General features: G+C 56.8%; 2 non-coding genes across 2 annotated transcripts; one reads left to right on the top strand and one right to left on the bottom strand.

Moving 5' to 3' along the window:
- Positions 1-15,898: 15,898 nt before the first annotated feature.
- Positions 15,899-15,972, bottom strand: TRNAI-AAU. Its single transcript has one exon. It is a non-coding gene; the product is annotated as a tRNA-Ile (tRNA).
- Positions 15,973-16,084: 112 nt separating this feature from the next.
- TRNAA-UGC lies at positions 16,085-16,157 on the top strand. The gene has a single exon. It is a non-coding gene; the product is annotated as a tRNA-Ala (tRNA).
- The last annotated feature ends 2,093 nt before the right edge of the window (positions 16,158-18,250 follow it).

Genomic DNA, 18,250 nt, shown 5'->3' with positions numbered 1-18,250 from the left:
GGGGAGGGGTTGGGGTGCCTGCTGCCCTCACGGCGACCAGCAGAGCGCCCCCTGCAGCTTGCTCCCCGCAACCATGCGCTTGGTGTGCTGGTGCCTGGAGCTGCCCCTGGTTCCAGCCCCTCTGCCCAGGCAGCTCCCCCAGCCTGACACACACACACACAGCCCCTGCACCCGCCCCACTCCAGGGCTCCTCAGCCCAGAGGGGAGCCCCCCGGCTGAGTGGGGAATCAGAACCCCCCGAAATTACCCTGGGACCAGCATGATCTGCCTCCGCCCTGCCCTGCTCTGCATGTATTCCGAGTGAGTCAGTTTCCCTGTCCCAAGGTGTGTCCTGCCCTGTGTCTCTTCTCCTCCCCAGTTCCCTCCAAACCACCCCATTTCCACTGCACCCCGGGCTGGGTCTCTGGCACCCCCTTCTCCTCCTGCCCCTAATATCTCCCTGCCCCTACAGGTCTATAGGGCTGGATCCCCCCCTTCTCCCCTCATTTCCTGCCTCTCGGGGTCTATGGGGCTGGGTCTCTCCTCCCTCCATCCCCTCCCCTGCCCCAATATCCCTTTGGGGCTCTGTGGGGCTGGGGCTCTCTCCCTGCCCCTGTGCTCCCCCCTGCACAGCATGTCCTGGGAGTGACTCAGATTCCCTGGCCCCACGTTTCCCCCCCCCGCCCCACGTCTCCCTCCACCCCACCCCATTTCCCATGCACCCCAGGCTGGGTCTCTGCCAACCCCCCTTCTCCCCTCTTGACCCCAATATCCCCTGCTCCTACAGGTCTATGGGGCTGGGTCTCTCCCCCCATCCCCTCATCCCTTTTCCCAATAGCTCCCTGCCCCAGGCTGTCTATGGGGCTGGGTCTCTCCCTGAAGCCCCGCCCCCAGCGCGGGGCTCACAGACAATCCCCGCCCGGCGACTGTGACGTGCGGTGACGTACTCACTCCCCGCGGGCAACTCATTCACTCGAGACCAAAATGACAGAAGGTGTCACGTGTCCATGGGCGGGGCTATGCAGATGAGCAGTGTCTGGCGGCAGGACGGGGAGCAGCGAGAGGAACCGAAGGAGCCCGGCGGAGAGAATTCTCTGCGTGTGGACAGAATCCGGTGTGGGGAGTTCGTGCTGTGGGTGCCTGCACCGGAGTCACTTCGGGGCAGTGATTGCCACTGAGCTACGTATAGACCCCACCCTTCTCTGGTAGGGCGGGGCTTCTACTTTCAGCCTTGGGGAGGGGGGCGGCTCTGTAATGTCACAGCCCATGGAAGGGGGGCGGGAATTGAATCATGTTTGTGAAGTGGGAGAGCAACTTCCCCCGCTGCCACTCACTCTCTACTAGGGGGCTGGGCTGAGATCTCTAGGGAGGGGAGCCCAGGAAACAAACAGCCTCCCCTATGGAACCCAGGAGTCCTGGCTCCCAGTCCCCCTGCTCTAGACCCCCTCCACTCCTAGGGATCCTGGTGCCCAGACCCCTCCCTGCTCTGACCACTAGACCCCACTCCCCTCCCAGGGTGGTGCAGGGGTCACTGGGTCTGTGTCCCAGCTCTGCTAAGGGCCTTGACTGATGTTGCAAAGTGCTTCCTTCTGAATCCAGCATATCAGCCCCCCCTGCCCAGTCACTGCTCACCCCCGTGTGGGGGGCACCAGCACTGTGGCGGGTCGTGATGGGAAATTGTCCAAGCTGGCCCAGGAGAGACGTGTGTGTCCCTGCTGCCCCCTGCTGGTGGGGCTGAGCCCCGCTCTGTGTGTGTGGTTGCTTTGCAGGATTTTGTATCCTGCAGCAAGTGACACACACACACACACAAACACACACACATTGATGCACAAAGGGACTCACACAATCCCAAGAACACACACTCAACACACCCAGAGGGGCATGCTAGCCCAACCCCCAAAAAGAAAAACAATCACATCCCCAGCCACACTCACAATCACACACAAACCCCAGAATATTCACAATTGTGCTCAGAGACACAACCGCACACAGTTCACTCCCACTGCTCCCAACACAAGGACTTCCTGCCCCACACAGCATGTGCCGAGGCCTGTGGAACTCACTGCCACTGGACAGCTACCCATGAGAATGGACCTTTCCAGGAGACCAATAGACATAGCCGTGGCGACAGAGGGGGCTGGGCTTCCAGGGCCTGACCCTGGCTGAGACTGGTTCTGACCTAGAGGCAGGGGTGAGCTGGAGCCGGGTCGCACCGGTTCACACGAACCGGGTGTTAAATTGAGAAGCGGTTTTAGAACCGCTTGTTAACTGGCTGCCCTGCGAGGGAAGCTGTGAAGGGCTCTGGCCGGGAAGGGTGTAATTCCTCCTCCCGGCCGCCGGGGGGCGCTGCGCTGCGAGAGCCACGTGAGCTGCCTCCTGGCCCTGTTGCTGCTCCTGCTGCTCGGACCTCTGGCCCTGGGGCTCCTGCTGCTGCTGCCCTGTGAGTCCCCGGCTGCTCCCAGCCCCCCCCCCCCGTGTGAGGGTCTGCGCCCCTCCCCCACCTTCCCCTCCCCCGCCTTCCCTGCCCCAGCCAGCCCCTGCCAGCCCCTCCCCGCCTTCCTGCCACAGCCACCCCTGCCCCCAGCCAGCCCCCAGCCACCCCTGCCCACAGCCGCCCCTGCCCACAGCCACCCGCAGCCAGCCCCAGCCAGCCCCTCCCAGCCCCTGCCCCCGTGTGAGTGTCTGCGCCTCCCCGCCTTCCCTGCCACAGCCCCTCCCCTGCCAGCCCTCCCCGCTCACCCTGCCCCCAGCCGCCCCTGCCAGCCCTCCCGCCTTCCTGCCACAGCCGCCTCTGCCCCAGCTGCCCCCTGCCAGCCCCTCCCCGCCTTCCCTGCCCCTGCCCGCAGCCACCCCTGCCCCAGCCAGCCCCTGCCCACAGCCAGTCCCAGCCAGCCCTCCCACAGCCGCCCCTGCTCTGCCCACAGCCACCCGCAGCCACCCCTGCCCCAGCCACCCCAGCCACCCCTGCCCCAGCCACCCCCAGCCACCCCTGCCCACAGCCACCCGCAGCCAGCCCCTGCCCCCAGCGAGCCCCTGCCAGCCCCTGCCCCTGCCAGCCCCTGCCCACAGCCAGTCCCAGCCAGCCCCTGCCCCTGCCAGCCTCTTCCCAGCCGCCCCTGCCCCAGCCGCCCCTGCCAGCCCCTGCCCCTGCCAGCCCCTCCCCGCCTTCCCTGCCCCTGCCCCTGCCAGCCCCTGCCCCCAGCCGCCCCTGCCCCAGCCACCCCCAGCCACCCCCAGCCAGCCCCTGCCCCCAGCCACCCCCTGCCCACAGCCACCCGCAGCCAGCCCCTGCCCCCAGCCACATCCAGCCAGCCCCTGCCCCCAGCCACCCCCTGCCCCCAGCCACCCGCAGCCAGCCCCAGCCAGCCCTCCCCAGCCCCTGCCCCGTGTGAGTGTCTGCGCCTTCCCTGCCCGCAGCCAGCCCCTGCCCGCAGCCGCCCCTGCCACCCCTGCCACAGCCACCCCCTGCCCCCAGCCAGCCACAGCCACCCCCTGCCCGCAGCTACCCGCAGCCAGCCCCTGCCCCCAGCCGCCCCCTGCCAGCCCCTGCCAGGAGTCCTGGCTCCCAGCCCCACCTGTGCTAAGCTACGAGACTCTACTCTAACCCCAGCGCTGGGACTGGAACCTAGGAGTCCTGACACCCATCTTCCTTTCCTCTAACCACTAGACCCCACTCCCGCCCCTTTGGGGAGCCAGGACTCCTGGGTTCTGTCCCCAACTCTGGGAGCAGAGTGGGGTCTAATGGTTAGAGCAGGAGGAGTCAGGACTCCTGGGTTCTACTCTCAGTGCTGCTGTTTGACCCTGGGCCTCAGTTTCTCCTCCCACTTTTTGGATATGGAGCCTGTAAACTCTCTGGGGCATGGCCTGTATCTTGCTGTGTCTGGGCAGTGCCTGGCCCAACGGGGGCCTTGATTCTGCCCCGGTCTCTGTAGGTGCTGCTGTTGTACAGATAAATAGTCGTGATACTAGAAGCTGTGGCAGTGCGTGAGTGCACCACCATTGCCGTGCATGGGCTAAATGTGATTCTTATCCTTGTGACACACACACCCCCGTGCACCCTTTCTCCCCCTGGCTCCCTGATTCTCCACCCTGAGCCCCTTGTGCCGCTGCCCTTGTCAACGGCAGCGCAGAAAGCCCTAGTGCCAAAAGAAGATGGCGGGGGGGGGAAAGCTTTGCAAAAATCGGTCACACCAATAGGAAACCAGCCCCAGCAGTTTGACTTCACTTCCCAAAATGAGACACACACACACACACACACACACACACACACACACCGCCCCCTTTGCCAATGCACCACCTCACCTCGTCCAGGCAGGTCTAGGTGGGAAGCTCCATGTGGGAGCGGTGATGGACGGCACCATCAAGGTAGGTTCTGGAGATGGTCCTCCAGGTACGGGCATCTCAGCTCCAACTGGCACTGGGCTCACGCTGGGCTGTGTTCAGTTCCTCCTCTCTCTGGTGTGCGCCCCGGCTCCACAAACGCCCCCGCCACCTGCTCTTTCCTTCTGGTACTAAAAATATCCTCTTCCTTCGCCCCAGAGAGAGACACCCACGGTGCTGCTCAGCACACACCTACCCCCCACCTTCCCCCCCATTCCCAGGAGCGTGCAGGAAGGGGGTTGGGATTGGGGAGAGCCCGTGTCCCAAGGGGAGGGTATGGGAGGGGCTTGCCCCCTCCTCGGAGCATGGGGGTGCCAATAGGCACCTATGGATGGTCCCTCCAAGCAGGGCCTGGATGGAAATGGGGGGGGCCTGTTCCCCCAACATGAAAAATCTGGGGTTCAACCTTACTTAACGGGTCAGTCTGTCCTTTCTCTGACTGTCCCATTCCAGCTTCAACTAGCGCTTGTGGTTCATTCGTTCTTTTTCATTCCTTTCCTTCTCTAGCTTGTATGTTCTTGCTTTCTTTTTTCCCCTCTACCTTTCATGCTCTTGCTTTCTTTCCTTCTTTTTCTAATGCTTTTTTCTCTCCCTTTATTTCTTTCTCTGCCTTTCACGTTCTTTTCGCTTGCTTCTCGGTGGTTATTTTTTTCACTCGCTCTTTTTCCTCTCTCCTTCCGAGCCAAGCGGGTTCTCCTCGCACACAGATTTTGACAAGTTTTCCTCCTGATCAGCAAGTGGATTAAGCACGTCTTCAGTGGGGGTTTGGCATAGCAGGGAGCAGGCTGGCTGGGTGTCTCTGTGGCTGTCTGCTGGCCACGCATAGGCATGGTCCTGCTCTCCTTTTGCCCTGCAGCTTTTAAGCCTTCCCTTGGAGCTGTCAGCACCAGCCGCCTCTGCTCTAGGTGCCCAGAGGAGGAGAGGTGCTGGGCTCCAGCCTGGGACTCTGCCTCCCTCCTGCCTAGCCCTGACTATGAAGCCTGGCCCTGACACTCCTTTCTTCAAGTGCCAGGTGGGCAATAGGGAAAGCACAAAGTTGTGGGCACCAGATGAAGCTGTGATAATCCTCACCCTCAGGGACCAGTACCAGAGCCCTGACCCACCACAGCCTGAGTCACCCAGCAGGAGGGGAAAGATTGGTTCTTGCACAGCTGGAGGCAGGGAAGTTGAGCACTGTGAGCTCCAGGGCTTTACCACAAGCTAACACAAGGTCCTATTGAGATTTGAACTCAGATTGCAGGATTCAGAGTCCTGAGTGCTGCCCATTACACCATGGGACCAGCTCATGCTGCCTTCTCTGCCCATCGGTGACCCTCACGGGACTGGGTCATGTAAGGGACTGTTGGCTGGTGTAGTGCCAGAAACTGCTCCCTGTAGGACTTTGCTACCTGGAGCAGTTACTAAGACCTGAGGTTGTTCTTATTTGCTGACTTGTCCTAATTGGCTAAAACTTGACAGTGGTGGGGGATGGAAGCATAAAGGCTTCGTCCTCCAAGCGACCCTGCCAGGTGCACATCTGTATCTATTACATCTTAACACCGGATTGTAAAAAATAGAGTGAGGTCATTTAAACATCATTTATTTTGCAGCTTCATTTACTATGCTAACAATGTAGCATCCTGACACTGATACTTCTCCCCATGTGACCTGTGAGTTGGATTCATTTTAGTGAGACGTGGGACATGTGGAGGAGAATTTAAACTCTTAATTTCCTTATGGTTTCCCTGCAATATACTTTTCTGCTGGTGCAATTTCTGACCATTGCACGTCTATTGTATTTATTACAATAGCACAAGTAAGTCACACAAGTGACATAGTCTAGGGGCTTGGCTACACTTGCAAGTTAGAGCCCATTAAAGCAGCCCCGGGTGCCCTAACTCCTGAGGTGTCCACACTCGCAAGGCACATGGAGCACCTGGGCTCTGCAGGTGGAGCGCTCCTGGTAATCCACCTCCATGAGAAGTATAAAGCTTGCTGAGTCCTGCTGAAATGCCCTGGCATCAGTGTGGATGACGTGTTGCATCATTGCACTACATTTGGCATCAGGAAATGGCCCATAATCCCCTGAAGTCAAGTGCCCACTCTGGTCAGTGTTTTGAAATCGGCTGCAGGCATGCGGATATCCCCTTTCAAAGCTCCGTTTCTGACAGCCGGCTGCTTATCTGCTCTGGGACAAAGCAACCATTAGTGTGGAATGGTGCTGTTGTGAGTGTGTGTGAGAGAGGGGGGGTCTGCTGCTGTCCGAACACACAAGACAGCATGCTGAGACACTGTCAGCCCCCCAAACACACTGCCGCTCCCCCCACGTACACACAACACACTCCCTGTCACACTCCATCCCCATCCCCCATTTGAAAAGCACGTTGCAGCCACTTGTACACTGGGATAGCTACCACACTGCACTGCTCTCTGTGGCATTGCCAGAGCTGCTAATGTGGCCACTCCAGTGCACTTGCAGCTGTCAGTGTGAACACACGGCAGCGGTTTCCCTGCTGTGGTTTCACTCCCAGCGCTCTACATCTGCAAGTGTAGCCAAGCCCTAAATTTGCCAGACCACCCAAACTCAGTAACTGCCCTCCACCACCACGTGCAGTGAGTAGGGACACAGTGAAGCACACACCGCACTTGCTGGCTCAGCCTTGTGTATGGTGGGCTGGTCCCACCATCTCCGTGGAGCTCCAGTCTGCCCTGCTGCCATCCCTGTCTGTGTTGTCTTCTAGTTGACTGGAAGGTGAGCATTGGCCGCATGCCATGTAGCCGTGTTGTCTCGAAGGGCGAAAGCAGGAGGAATGGTGCCTTCATAGCCCACCCAATATTCCATAACATAGTTAAGGAAAATATTTCTCAATAAATTCTCAGTAAAAGACCAGAAGCAGCCAGTGTCCGCATCACTCTACGAGCATTGGTATTTTCTTGAAATTTGTCAGACCAACCTAACTAACACCTAACACACATTTAAAGTTCTTCTTTTCACACTGTTGCTCATTCTCAGGTTCTGCTTTGTCTCCAGACAGATCCATTCTCTCTCAGGACAGCCTTGCTCTTTCTGTCTGTTTCACTCACTGAGGTGTCGGAGTAAACACTCCCCTTCCTTCTATTCTATACAGATAAACACTAGTATTAAGGATTTGCTACTGATGGGTCTAGAAAGTGTTTGTCAAGTAGAAGATGCCATTTCTGGGGGTTTGTTCCCAAGATCCAGTACTTTGGGTTCAAACATCTCCCAGCTTCCTTGGTGAAAATAACACCAAGGCTTCTTTGCAATATACAAGAAGAAAGGAGTTTTTCCACCCCGGATGGGACTTGAACCCACAATCTCTGGCTTAGGAAGCCAATGCCTTATCCATTAGGCCACTGAAGAACACTGGAAGGTGGAATGGAAATTCCCTCTCAGGATTGCACATTCCTCACATTCACTCAGAAGCCAAATACCCCATTTAATGGCCTTACAGAAACGTCTGCATCCCCTGGCAGCGAGGCAACGGACAGAGCTGAGCACCACCTTTCTGCCAGCCATCTTTAGAGAAGAACCCCACCCTAGAGTCACCCCTCCCTCCTTCAGCACCTCCACATCTGTGGCTCTGAGTGGCAGTAGGATGATTAGGGGGTGAATCCGGGGCTGGAAGGGGGGTGAGGTCGGCCTGTAAGGAGGAACCAGGTGGGGCAGACCCAGGGGGAAGCTGTGGGCTGCTGGTTGGTTGTTGGGATCCGAGCTCTAGATCAAAGCTGCACAGTGACCTGACACCCAGGGTTATAGGGCTGACATAATGACCCCCTTACTGGCCTCGGTGACCCCCAAACCCTTGTCACTAAGGGCATTGAGGAGTCTCTGTCCCTTAATAACTTCTGGGAGCTCCCCAGCAGGCTGCGGGCGTCAGCCGCCTCCTGCCTCAGAGGTTAGACTCTTGGCGCTGTGCCAGCCACCCCCTCGCTTGCAGGCCCAGTGTAAGAAGCAGGAGGCCTGGTGCTGGCAGAAGAGGGTTTTGATTAATCGACCTCTGTGTGATGGGCACAGGACGCTTCCACTCAGTAGCACAGCTGGGGGGGAGCAGGGGGAGCAGCTAAGGGAGTCGGGTTCCTCCGGTGGGCGTGTGGAGCAGCCGTTCGTTTTCCTGTTCACACTCCTCTGCGGTGTGAAAATCGGGGAGGGGAGGCAGAAGCCCCACTTCCCTCCAGAAATGACGCCCAGTGGGGGAAGCCAGGACACCAGGGTGGGGCGGCAAGTGGTGGCCAGACTCTCACCGCCAGGGTCTAGTCTAGCTCAGGATCCAGCTCAACTTCCTCCCCGCGCCACTGGCCCCCCGTCCCCTTCCACCACCAGGTCAACCCGGGCACTAGGGCAGGAACGGGGTGAGGCAGCAAGTCAAGCTGAGCAAGGCAGGCAAAAGCGAGTCTTGTGTTCATGGGCCGCTCACAATGACGTCCTTTTTGTGTGCAACTGCTGCAAAAACCTCCCGGCCAGAGAAGCATCAAACCACAGCAGCCCTATGCAGCTGCCAAAGTAGCTCAGTGGGGTGAGCATTAGCTTGAAAAACTTAAGGTCCTTGGTTCAATCGTGGGCTTTGTCAGGTACTTTCATCCCTCTCTGTGTAGGGGGCAGCTTGTCCTCTGGAAGCTCCTTTACCTGAGGCAAGTACCTGGCTTTGAGATCCCCGGCAGGACAACAGCATGGGGGCTTCCAGCCCACCTGCAGGGCTGGCTCCAGGCTTTCTGCTGCCCCAAGCAAAAAAAAATTTTGGGTGCCCCCCACCCCAGCCCTGGGCTGTCTGGCCCCCCCTACACCCCCTGCTGGGCTCTCCCCCCCACCCCACCGCACTCACACCCCCTGCTGCCCCGGCCCTGGGCTCCCACCTACCAGTGCTGACTCTGCCCACTCCCCCCTCACCTCCAGCTGGTCCGGTGCTGGCAGGGTTGGGGTAAGCAGTGGGGCTCCTGGGCCGGGCCTCAGCCCAGGGTCCCTCCAGCCAGGGCTCCCACCTCCAGGACCAGCTGGGACCTGGGAGGGCAGAGCTGGGGGACTGTCCCGGCAGGAGGCTGAGGAGCTGGGGCAGGGTAGCCCCAGAGGGAGTGGAACCCCAGAGAGCGGGACGTGGGCCCCGCATGGCAGCGCCCCGCCTCCTACGACCCCGCTGCTGCTGCTGCTGCTTCTGGCCACCCGGCTGTGGCGTTGGGGGGCAGCCGCCCTGCAGCACCTGGTGTCCCCTGCTTGGAGCCTGCCCGGACAAGCCACAAGTGTTGGACAGACAAAGCTACACAGGAGCTTTTCAGGGGGCAAGACAAAGACGCCACATTTATTATGATAACAGTGTGATTTATGACCAATAACTAATATGTTAATCCTTACACACACACATTATACCTAATACCTATACACACACACACCCATCAGATGTTCTGCAGCTGCTGCATAGTTACCAGTCCTGAAGATAGCTTGAGTTTGTGACTTGAGTTTGCAGCTTGGGTTCGTAGCTTATGGCGGTAACTGGCCAGGAAAGCTTGGCACAAGGACGAGCTGGGTCTCTGTTGGGCCTGCACCGATGTCCTTCCATGTTGGCAGCAGAATGTTACCCTCCAAAGGGCTTGGCTACACTTACAAGTTGCAGTGCTGGGAGTTACAGCGCTGGTCATGCAGCTGTGTAGGGCCAGTGCTGGAGTGTGGCCACACTGACAGCTACCAGCGCTGCAGTGTGGCCACACTTGCAGCATTTCCAGCGCTGTATTGAGAGATGCATTGTGGGCAGCTATCCCACAGAGCACCTCGTCCCATTTTGGCGCTGAGTATTGTGGGAAGGGGAAGGAAGTGTGTGGCTCATTCCGCTTCCTGTGCCAACGCCCCGTGGTGCATCGCTTCACATCCCAGAATTCACAGTCTTTCCGGCCACGTTTGGCGCCATTGTGAGTCTCTTTCTGTTTTTTACTCTCTGTCTGTGAATCGCGATTTCTGTTAGAAATGGAGCCCGAGCTGCTGAGGACTGTGATGATGAGTGTCGTCAGCACAACACGTTTGGCAGTTGAGCTATTCCTTCAGCTCCAAAGTGACAGTGAGGAGTCCGACGATGATATCGATGATATCGAGTCGCCTGCGCGTGACACTACAGTGCTTGTGGCATTCACGGAAATGCTCAGCACCATTGAATGCCGCTTTTGGGCTCGGAAAACAAGCACTGAGTGGTGGGATCACATTGTCATGGAAGTCTGGGATGACAAGCAGTGGCTGCAGAACTTTCGTATGAGAAAAGCCACTTCCATGGGACTGTGTGCTGAGCTCGCCCCCACCCTGCGGCGCAAGGACACAAGATTGAGAGCTGCCCTGATGGTGGAAAAGCGGGTGGCTATTGCAATCTGGAAGCTGGCAACTCCAGACAGCTACCGGTCGGTCGGGAACCAGTTTGGAGTGGGAAGGTTGACCGTTGGAATCGTGTTGATGCAAGTTTGCAGGGCAATTAATCGCATCCTGCTAAGAAGGACCGTGACTCTGGGGAACGTGCAGGACATTGTGGATGGCTTTGCACAAATGGCTTTCCCTAACTGTGGAGGGGCAATAGATGGGACGCATATTCCTATTCTGGCACCCCACCTAGCATCAGAGTACGTTAATCGGAAGGGTATTTCTCTATGGTTCTCCAGGCGCTTGTGGATCACCGCGAGCGTTTCATTGACATTTACACAGGCTGGCCTGGAAAGGTGCATGATGCACGCATCTTTCGGAACAGTGGCCTGTTCAGGAAGATGCAGGCAGGGACTTATTTCCCAGACAGGAAGATCACAGTAGGGAACGTCGAAATGCCCATTGTGATCCTTGGAGACCCGCTTACCCGTTACTGCCTTGGCTCATGAAACCCTATACAGGAAGCTTGACAGGAGCAAGGACCGGTTCAACTACAGGTTGAGCCGGTGCCGAATGACTGTGGAGTGTGCTTTTGGGCGTTTAAAAGCACGCTGGCAGTCCTTGTATGGGAAGCTAGACTTGGGGGAAAGCAGCATCCCCGCGGTTATATCCGCATGCTGTACCCTCCATAATATTTGTGAAGGGAAGGGTGAAACATTCAGTGAGGCATGGACCACCGAGGTTCAAGTCCTGGAGGATGAATTTGCACAGCCAGAGAGCAGGGCTATTAGAGAAGCCCAGCACAGGGCTACAAGGATTAGGGATGCCTTGAGGGAAGAATTTGAGGCTGAAAGCCAACAGTAATGTTTGCTGCCTTGCATGGGAGTGAAGTGCAGTGGTTACACTGTTAGGATTCTATTATCCCTAACATGATTTCCAGTGACTGTTTCTTTACTGGGATAAGGTATCTTTCACTATGCAATAATAAAGACTGTTTTCAAAGCCAAGATTTATTTTATTGAATAGAAAAATACATCATTGACAGACACACACAACATTTCAGAAACCTAGGGCAGGGGGGTGGGTGGGTGAACTGTACAGTCCCAAGTTTGTATATGTCCTGTCTGCAGTGCTGTGCAATGGCTGCTGCACTTCAGGGTGCATATACTGCATGGTGATGGGGATTGAGTGCAGAGGGTAAGGGTCGTAGTTCTCAGGGCTGGTTGGTGAATGTACAGGTGTTGGAGGCAGCTGGTGGTGGTAAGAACCTGGATGCTGGGGAAGGGGGTTTGGAGCTAACATTGGGGCAGAAGAGAATAAAATTTGGGACGGGGGGGCTGTGGGGCAGCACGGGACTGCTCTGCCTGCATAGCTACGAGTGCCTGGAGAGAGTCCGCTTGGCGCGCCAGGATGCCTAGCAGCAGGTCTGTGCTTTTCCTCTTTGCCACAGCGTTTCTCCGCCAATGTCTCTGGTGGATCCTGCTGTCCCTCTGGCGGATCCTGCTTTCCCTTTCTCTCCACTCCTGCAGCTGTTTACTCTCTTGAGCAGAGTGATCAATAACTGTTTTCAGCATGTCTTCCCTGGTTTTTCGAAGCTTTTTCTTCAGATTCTGTAGTCTCTGTGCTGTGGTAGATCTGGGCAGTCCAGCAGTCAAGGTCACTTCTTGAAGGCAAAAATGGCAACATTTAACAGGGTAGCATTGTTAATTATCTCATCCAAACAGTAATTCCCACACACTGAAGGAGTTTTCAGTGTTCACTTTAGCATTCTTTTCCCATACCAAATAAGACCACACATAACACAATAGGAGACAGGAAATGGTGAGTAAGGGGTTGTCATGGTCTCACCCTCACTTGAAACTGGGGGGTTTCAAGTTGAGGACCAGCATGTATCCCCCCCCCACCCTAAAATCCTAGGGTAGGTCTCTTTTTTGCTGCCACCACCCGGTCAATTTACGTGGGCCGGGACACCCCTGTTTTCCCCCTCCTCTTTCCAAAGACGTTCCCTGGGGAAACACAGATCAACTCACAGAGGGAGAAACCTCCCCGTCTCCTCCCTCCCCTCTCTGCCCGGAGATAAGCTTGTCTCACCACCGAGAGAGTTTCTTAGCCCCCTCCCCCTGTATCCACAGTAGAAGGGATTTAATCAAATCTTTATAGAAAGAATTTATTAAAAGAAAAACAAGAAAATACACAATCTCTATGAATCCAACCTGGACATTCATAGGGTATAACCTTACTAATTTCTGGAGAGAATCTTCTCTCCTTCTCAGTACAAACAATACAGGCAGAATTAAGAATAATCAATAACGAACACACAGAATTGCAAACATAGGATTATTAGATGAGGACACAAAGTACCTTTCTAATACTCACTATCCTGACTAGAAAAAATTAGTTCAGAAAGATGGAAACTTGCAGAAGACTTGATTAAACATCTGGACCCTTGTAACTCCAAACGGCTAAGAACAACACACACATGAACAGAGAGAAAAAGTTCCCTCCTAGGAATTTTAAATTCTCTTCCCTGATTGGTCCTCAGGTCAGGTGTTCACCAGGTACTATGTGTTAACCCTTTACAGGTGGAAACTTAACCCTTAACTAACTATTTATGACAGGGGTACTGAGATTGCTTCAGGGCTGTGCAGGGGTTTCTGTGCGTTGGGGACAGCAAACAGCTACATGGGGGATCTGCACTAAACAGTCTCCCAAAATTTTCCACAGGAGTTACTCCTGGAAGATATCTCCCTGCTGCGGGTCACTAGGGAAGAGCGGGAAGGTCTTCTACAGCAATGCGGATTCCGCCCTGGCCCCTATGCAGCTTGCCTGTGTGCAGCAATGGTCCCCCCACCCCTCGCGGCACAGTGGCGCGGACGCGTTAGCCTGACTGGGACAAGGACCACCGTGGCTCTCCCTATAAACCTGCGCAGGCACATTGCCCACGATCTGGCTGAAACTTTTGAGGAGATTACTGCAGCCGATTACCGCGACGTGATAGACCACATCAAGGGGCTATTCCACATCTAGGCATGCATGTATGCAGCCCTAACCCCCCCCTCTCCCGAAACATTTCCACCCTGAAAATAAAAGACGCTTACCGGTAACTTGCTCCTCTGTTTGTCCTTCAGCAACTGCTGGCTGCTGCGATTGGCTTCCATCCTCCTGGCTTGAGAAGAGCTCCTGGCTGCATGCCTCCTGGGACTCTGGGGTGTCTTCCCCCATCCCAGGAGCTTCACTCGCGGTTTCCACGCCCCCCACCTCCTCCTCCTCCTTCTGCTCCTGTCCCCCACCGTGCTCAGAAGTGTCCATCGTGGTCCTCGGATTGGCAGTGGGGTCACCCCCAAGTATCGCGTCCATCTCCCTGTAAAAACGGCAGGTCGTGGGGGCAGCGCCGGATCGGCGGTTCCCCTCGCGGGCTTTGTAATAGGCACTCCGCAGCTCCTTAACTTTCACCCTGCATTGCAGCGCGTCCCAATCATGGCCCCTATCCAGCATGGACCTTGATACCTGCTCAAAGATATCATAATTCCTACAGCTGGGACTGCACAGCTTCCTGCCCCAAACACTGATGAGGTCCAGCAAGTCTCCATTGCTCCATGCTGGGGCTCGTTTGCCGCGTGGAGGCATGGTCACCTGGAAAGATTAACTGATTGCACTCCACACCTGGCTGCAGCAAACAGGAAGGGGATTTTTAAAATTCCCGGGGCACTTAAAGGGCGGGTCACCTGAGGCCAGAGCAGTAGAGTGCAAACTGATGAGCAGAGTGGCTGAACAGGAATTCTGGGATATCTCCTTATTCCCTGGAGGACAATTAAAGCGCTGGTGTGTGTCCACACCTGCTGAGCAGCGCTGGATCACCAGCGCTGCATTCCTTATACCCCAACGGGTGCACAGCCAGCGCTGCAGCCAGGGAGTTGCAGCGCTGGATGTGCCTTGCAAGTGTGGACAAAGAATAATTGCAGCGCTGGAAAGCCTCCACCAGCGCTGCAACTTGCAAATGTAGACAAGCCCTCAGAAACAAAATACACCATGAAAAAGATCTAATGGCATAAGCTTAGGGTGAGCAATTGCAACACTAACAACAATTTGAAGAACTTCAAAACCACCTCTGCCTTTCCACACCAGCAAGGATATCAACAACCCCAGCTCATGCAAGAGTAGGGCTGTACCTTTCCACAGCATCTCAATTTGGGCAGCTTTCCATTCCCCTTTTCTGTGTAATGTCCCTCCCATGGGTTTCACTTGCGGAGCTGTACGACTCTGGCAGGGTGGCCATTTAGAAATCTTTTCCTTGCTTTTCTTTTTCGCCTGGCCCCAGCGTTAGGACCGTTTGGGTGTTTCAGTGTGTGTGTTTTCCCATTTGGAGGCATTTGGAAGTTTGGAAGGGGAGCCGAAAGAGGCGTCTTTTTCACAAGCAAGTTGGCTTTCTGCACAGGTAGGGCCCTTGGCCGTAAAGCTTAGCTCTGTCAGTGCGTCTGCATGGGGTCCCTCCAGTGCCTCAAGAGCCCGTGCTAAACTCTCGGTGTGGGCGTTTGGCTTGCGCCAGTCAGAGTGCCGTGCCTGCGTCTTCCCAGGGCCGGCTCCCGTGAGGCGCGCATAACTTGGGAGGAAAGGGGTAGAAGAGAAAGCAAGTGAAGCTGAATTCGAGTGGTGGTGCCCCTGGGCGGAGTGGTCCTCCTGCTCCTACCTGTCGGAGGGGTGGGCTTGGGGGGGTCTGGCTGTGGGCGGTGGGAGGATGGTGTCCAGGGAAGTCCCAAAGGTCACCCTGCACCGGCGGAGTGTGAAGCCTCTCCCCTAGGTTGGGGTGACGAGTATTAAGCCTTCCTCTGTGGCTTGGGCTGGGGAGCGTGATCCAGCATCGGGTCTATTTGGGTGGAGCTGGCAGCCAGCAAGAATTCGGGCCATCAGGTCAACCCTCTGTGGACAATGGGGGCGAGCCGGCAGGCCTGAGATTTTGGCTTCGCGGGCAGGCAGCTCAAGCCTGGCCTCCTATGAGCCTGGAAGGCAGCCGGCCGGGCTCACCCGTCTCCAAGTTCCTTTCAGGCAGCAGGTGGAGCGAGGAGCCCAGGGAGGGGAGCCCAAGGAAGGTGTCAGGACCTTGGTCCTGCCCAGCGCCTGCGCCCAGCAGGGCTCTTGCCTGCTCCTGGCCCCTGCCACCCCTAGCAGTCAGCCAGAAGAGCAGAAGCCACCCTCTCCCTCCTACACCTGGAGTGGCCAGCATGGGGCTTGAACCCATGACCTTGGCGTTATTAGCACCATGCTTTAACCAACTGAGCTAGCCAACCAATGGCAAGCCCGCTCTTGCCTGACCCTTTTGGAAGGAGTCACCGGCTGGCGCGGAGAACGATGTGGCCTCCATTATCGAATGGATGGATCGAGACACCACCTACTAAGGTAGGGGAATTAGCTCAAGTGGTAGAGCGCTCGCTTTGCATGCGAGAGGCAGCGGGATCAATGCCCGCATTCTCCAGCGGCAAGGCAGCCCCAGGACCTTCTCTTGCCCTTCTTTTAGAAGCCATGGACAGTCAGCCGGCTCAGCTCCTCCAGTGGCCTCCATCCCTCTCCCCGCTTGGCCTCCCAAAAGGCCAGCCGTTGCAGAGCACAAAGCTCTTCCTCCCCGGCCCTTCTCCCCCTTGCGCTGACTGGGAGGCTGGAGACAGCTGGGGGAAGTTAGCTCAAATGGAAGAGCATGGGAGAAGTAGTCAGACCCAGACACACATTCTCCAGCCTGCTCTGCTCTGCTGTGCTCTGCTGGGCTGGGCTCTAGTGGGGGACCTGCACCTTTCTTTCTGAGCTCTCACTGGAGCACAATCCCTTTCCTCCTCCCTCCCTGCTAGTCTACGCCAAGCTCATTGGCCGGGAGGGAGAGCCACTCAAATACAGAATTACTCACATCCCAGGGGTCCATGAAGGGAATGAGGAGATGGGCGGGGTGGCACGCGATACCAGCTCAGCTGAGACCGTGAGACCTCGCAGCCTCCTGATCTCAGGCAGCATGGCAGCCGTGGAGCAGAGCAGAGCAGAGCACGCAGACAGCTTGGAGACAGCCAAAGCGGGGAAGGGCTGCGTTGGTCTGGAAGAGGGAGTCGGTGGCTGTCTATCCTGGCGGAGGCAGGGTCGTTTTGCTGTATGTTGGGCCAGGGGCCAGGGAGTCTGCTAGAGTTGCTGAGCTGGGCCTGCTCCTGGCTTTGCTTGGGTTAGAGGAAAGTGGTGAAGACAGGAACGGCCCTCCTGGGTGAGACCGATGGTCCATCTAGGCCACTATCACGTCTTCTGACAGTAATCGATGCCAGGTGCTTCAGAGGCAATGGCCAGAGCAGGCAATCATCAAGTGATCTATCCCTGCGTTGTCTTCTGAAGCTTGGTGCTTGTTTCAGGGGCTAACTCTCAGCCCAGACACACTCCAGGGAGGGAGCGTTGGTGTTTGTGCAGAGGAGCGTGGCTGGGACTCGGACCCCCTTCCCCAGCTCTGGGTAGTGCCCCGCCCCCATTTCAGGCTGTGTTCTGCTTAAGGCCACAGAGCCCTTGCCTTTTTTTGCCCGGTGCCTGAGAGTCAGGCCAGCTGCGGGGAATTAGCTCAAGCGGCAGAGCGCTCGCTTTGCATGCGAGAGGTAGTGGGGGACGCCGCCCGCATTCTCCGAGCCTGTCGACTAAGGGCTCCTGATGAGCGTGGTGGACGGGAGAGTCGGCCATCTGACTTTTGGCCTTGCTGCCCGTAGCGGTCAGGCCGAAAAATCAAAAGCCACCCTCCCCAGGCCCACAGCCACCCAGGGGCTCCTCTGCACCATCTCGCCTGAGCGGGTGGAGGTGGAGCCTGGAACTGAGCTGATGCAGTGAGGGTTATTTGCACTGCTCGCTTCACATGGAGGTTAAAACACAGGGCACAGATCTTTGAGCACCACCCTTGTCCTGAGGAATCGCGGAGTGGGGCTGCATAAAGAGAGACCGGCTCTCCCTGGCGGGGCTGCAGCGGCTCTTCACAGGGGCAGTCCCACTGCCAATTGGTACCAGAGTTTTGAAAGCCTCCTTTTCTGGCCTGGCTCCCCTCTTTTTAGGGAGACTGGTGACCCCAAACTTCCCAGAAACCAGCATAGCAAGGCCAACCTGAGCACGGACACCTGCTCAACACCCCGGGGTGCAGCCCTGAACTCCGGCAATCAGCTACACTCAGCTGCCCACCCAACAAACGTTACACGCAGGAGCCGTTGTGCCCCGCGTGTTCAGGTCCCTCCCAGCGCCAGCTTCAAACTTTCCCAGCTCCTACTGGCCTGTCCCTGCTGTTGTAGGAGCAGCAGTGATTTCTATGCTCAGAAGGTCTGTTATACTTCCCCTGCTCCCACTTTTGTCTCCTCTCCCTCTCTGAATGCCTGTGAAGTGGCTTTTCCCCTCCTGCTCCCCCCTGGAATGCTTTTGGGATGAATGGGCTGGTTGAAGAGCAGAAGAGCTCCCAGGTAGACAAGGTGTCTGGGACGCTAATTAGGCAGCCATCACACACCCAGAGCATGGACACTGCCCAAGGTGGAGTGTGACCCACCAGATTCAGCCAAGTCATCTCTAGTCGCA

The sequence above is a fragment of the Mauremys reevesii genome, unplaced genomic scaffold (genome assembly GCF_016161935.1).
Source record: "Mauremys reevesii isolate NIE-2019 unplaced genomic scaffold, ASM1616193v1 Contig35, whole genome shotgun sequence".
Taxonomy (NCBI): Eukaryota; Metazoa; Chordata; order Testudines; family Geoemydidae; genus Mauremys; species Mauremys reevesii.
This window is presented reverse-complemented; position numbering and strand designations above follow the sequence as displayed.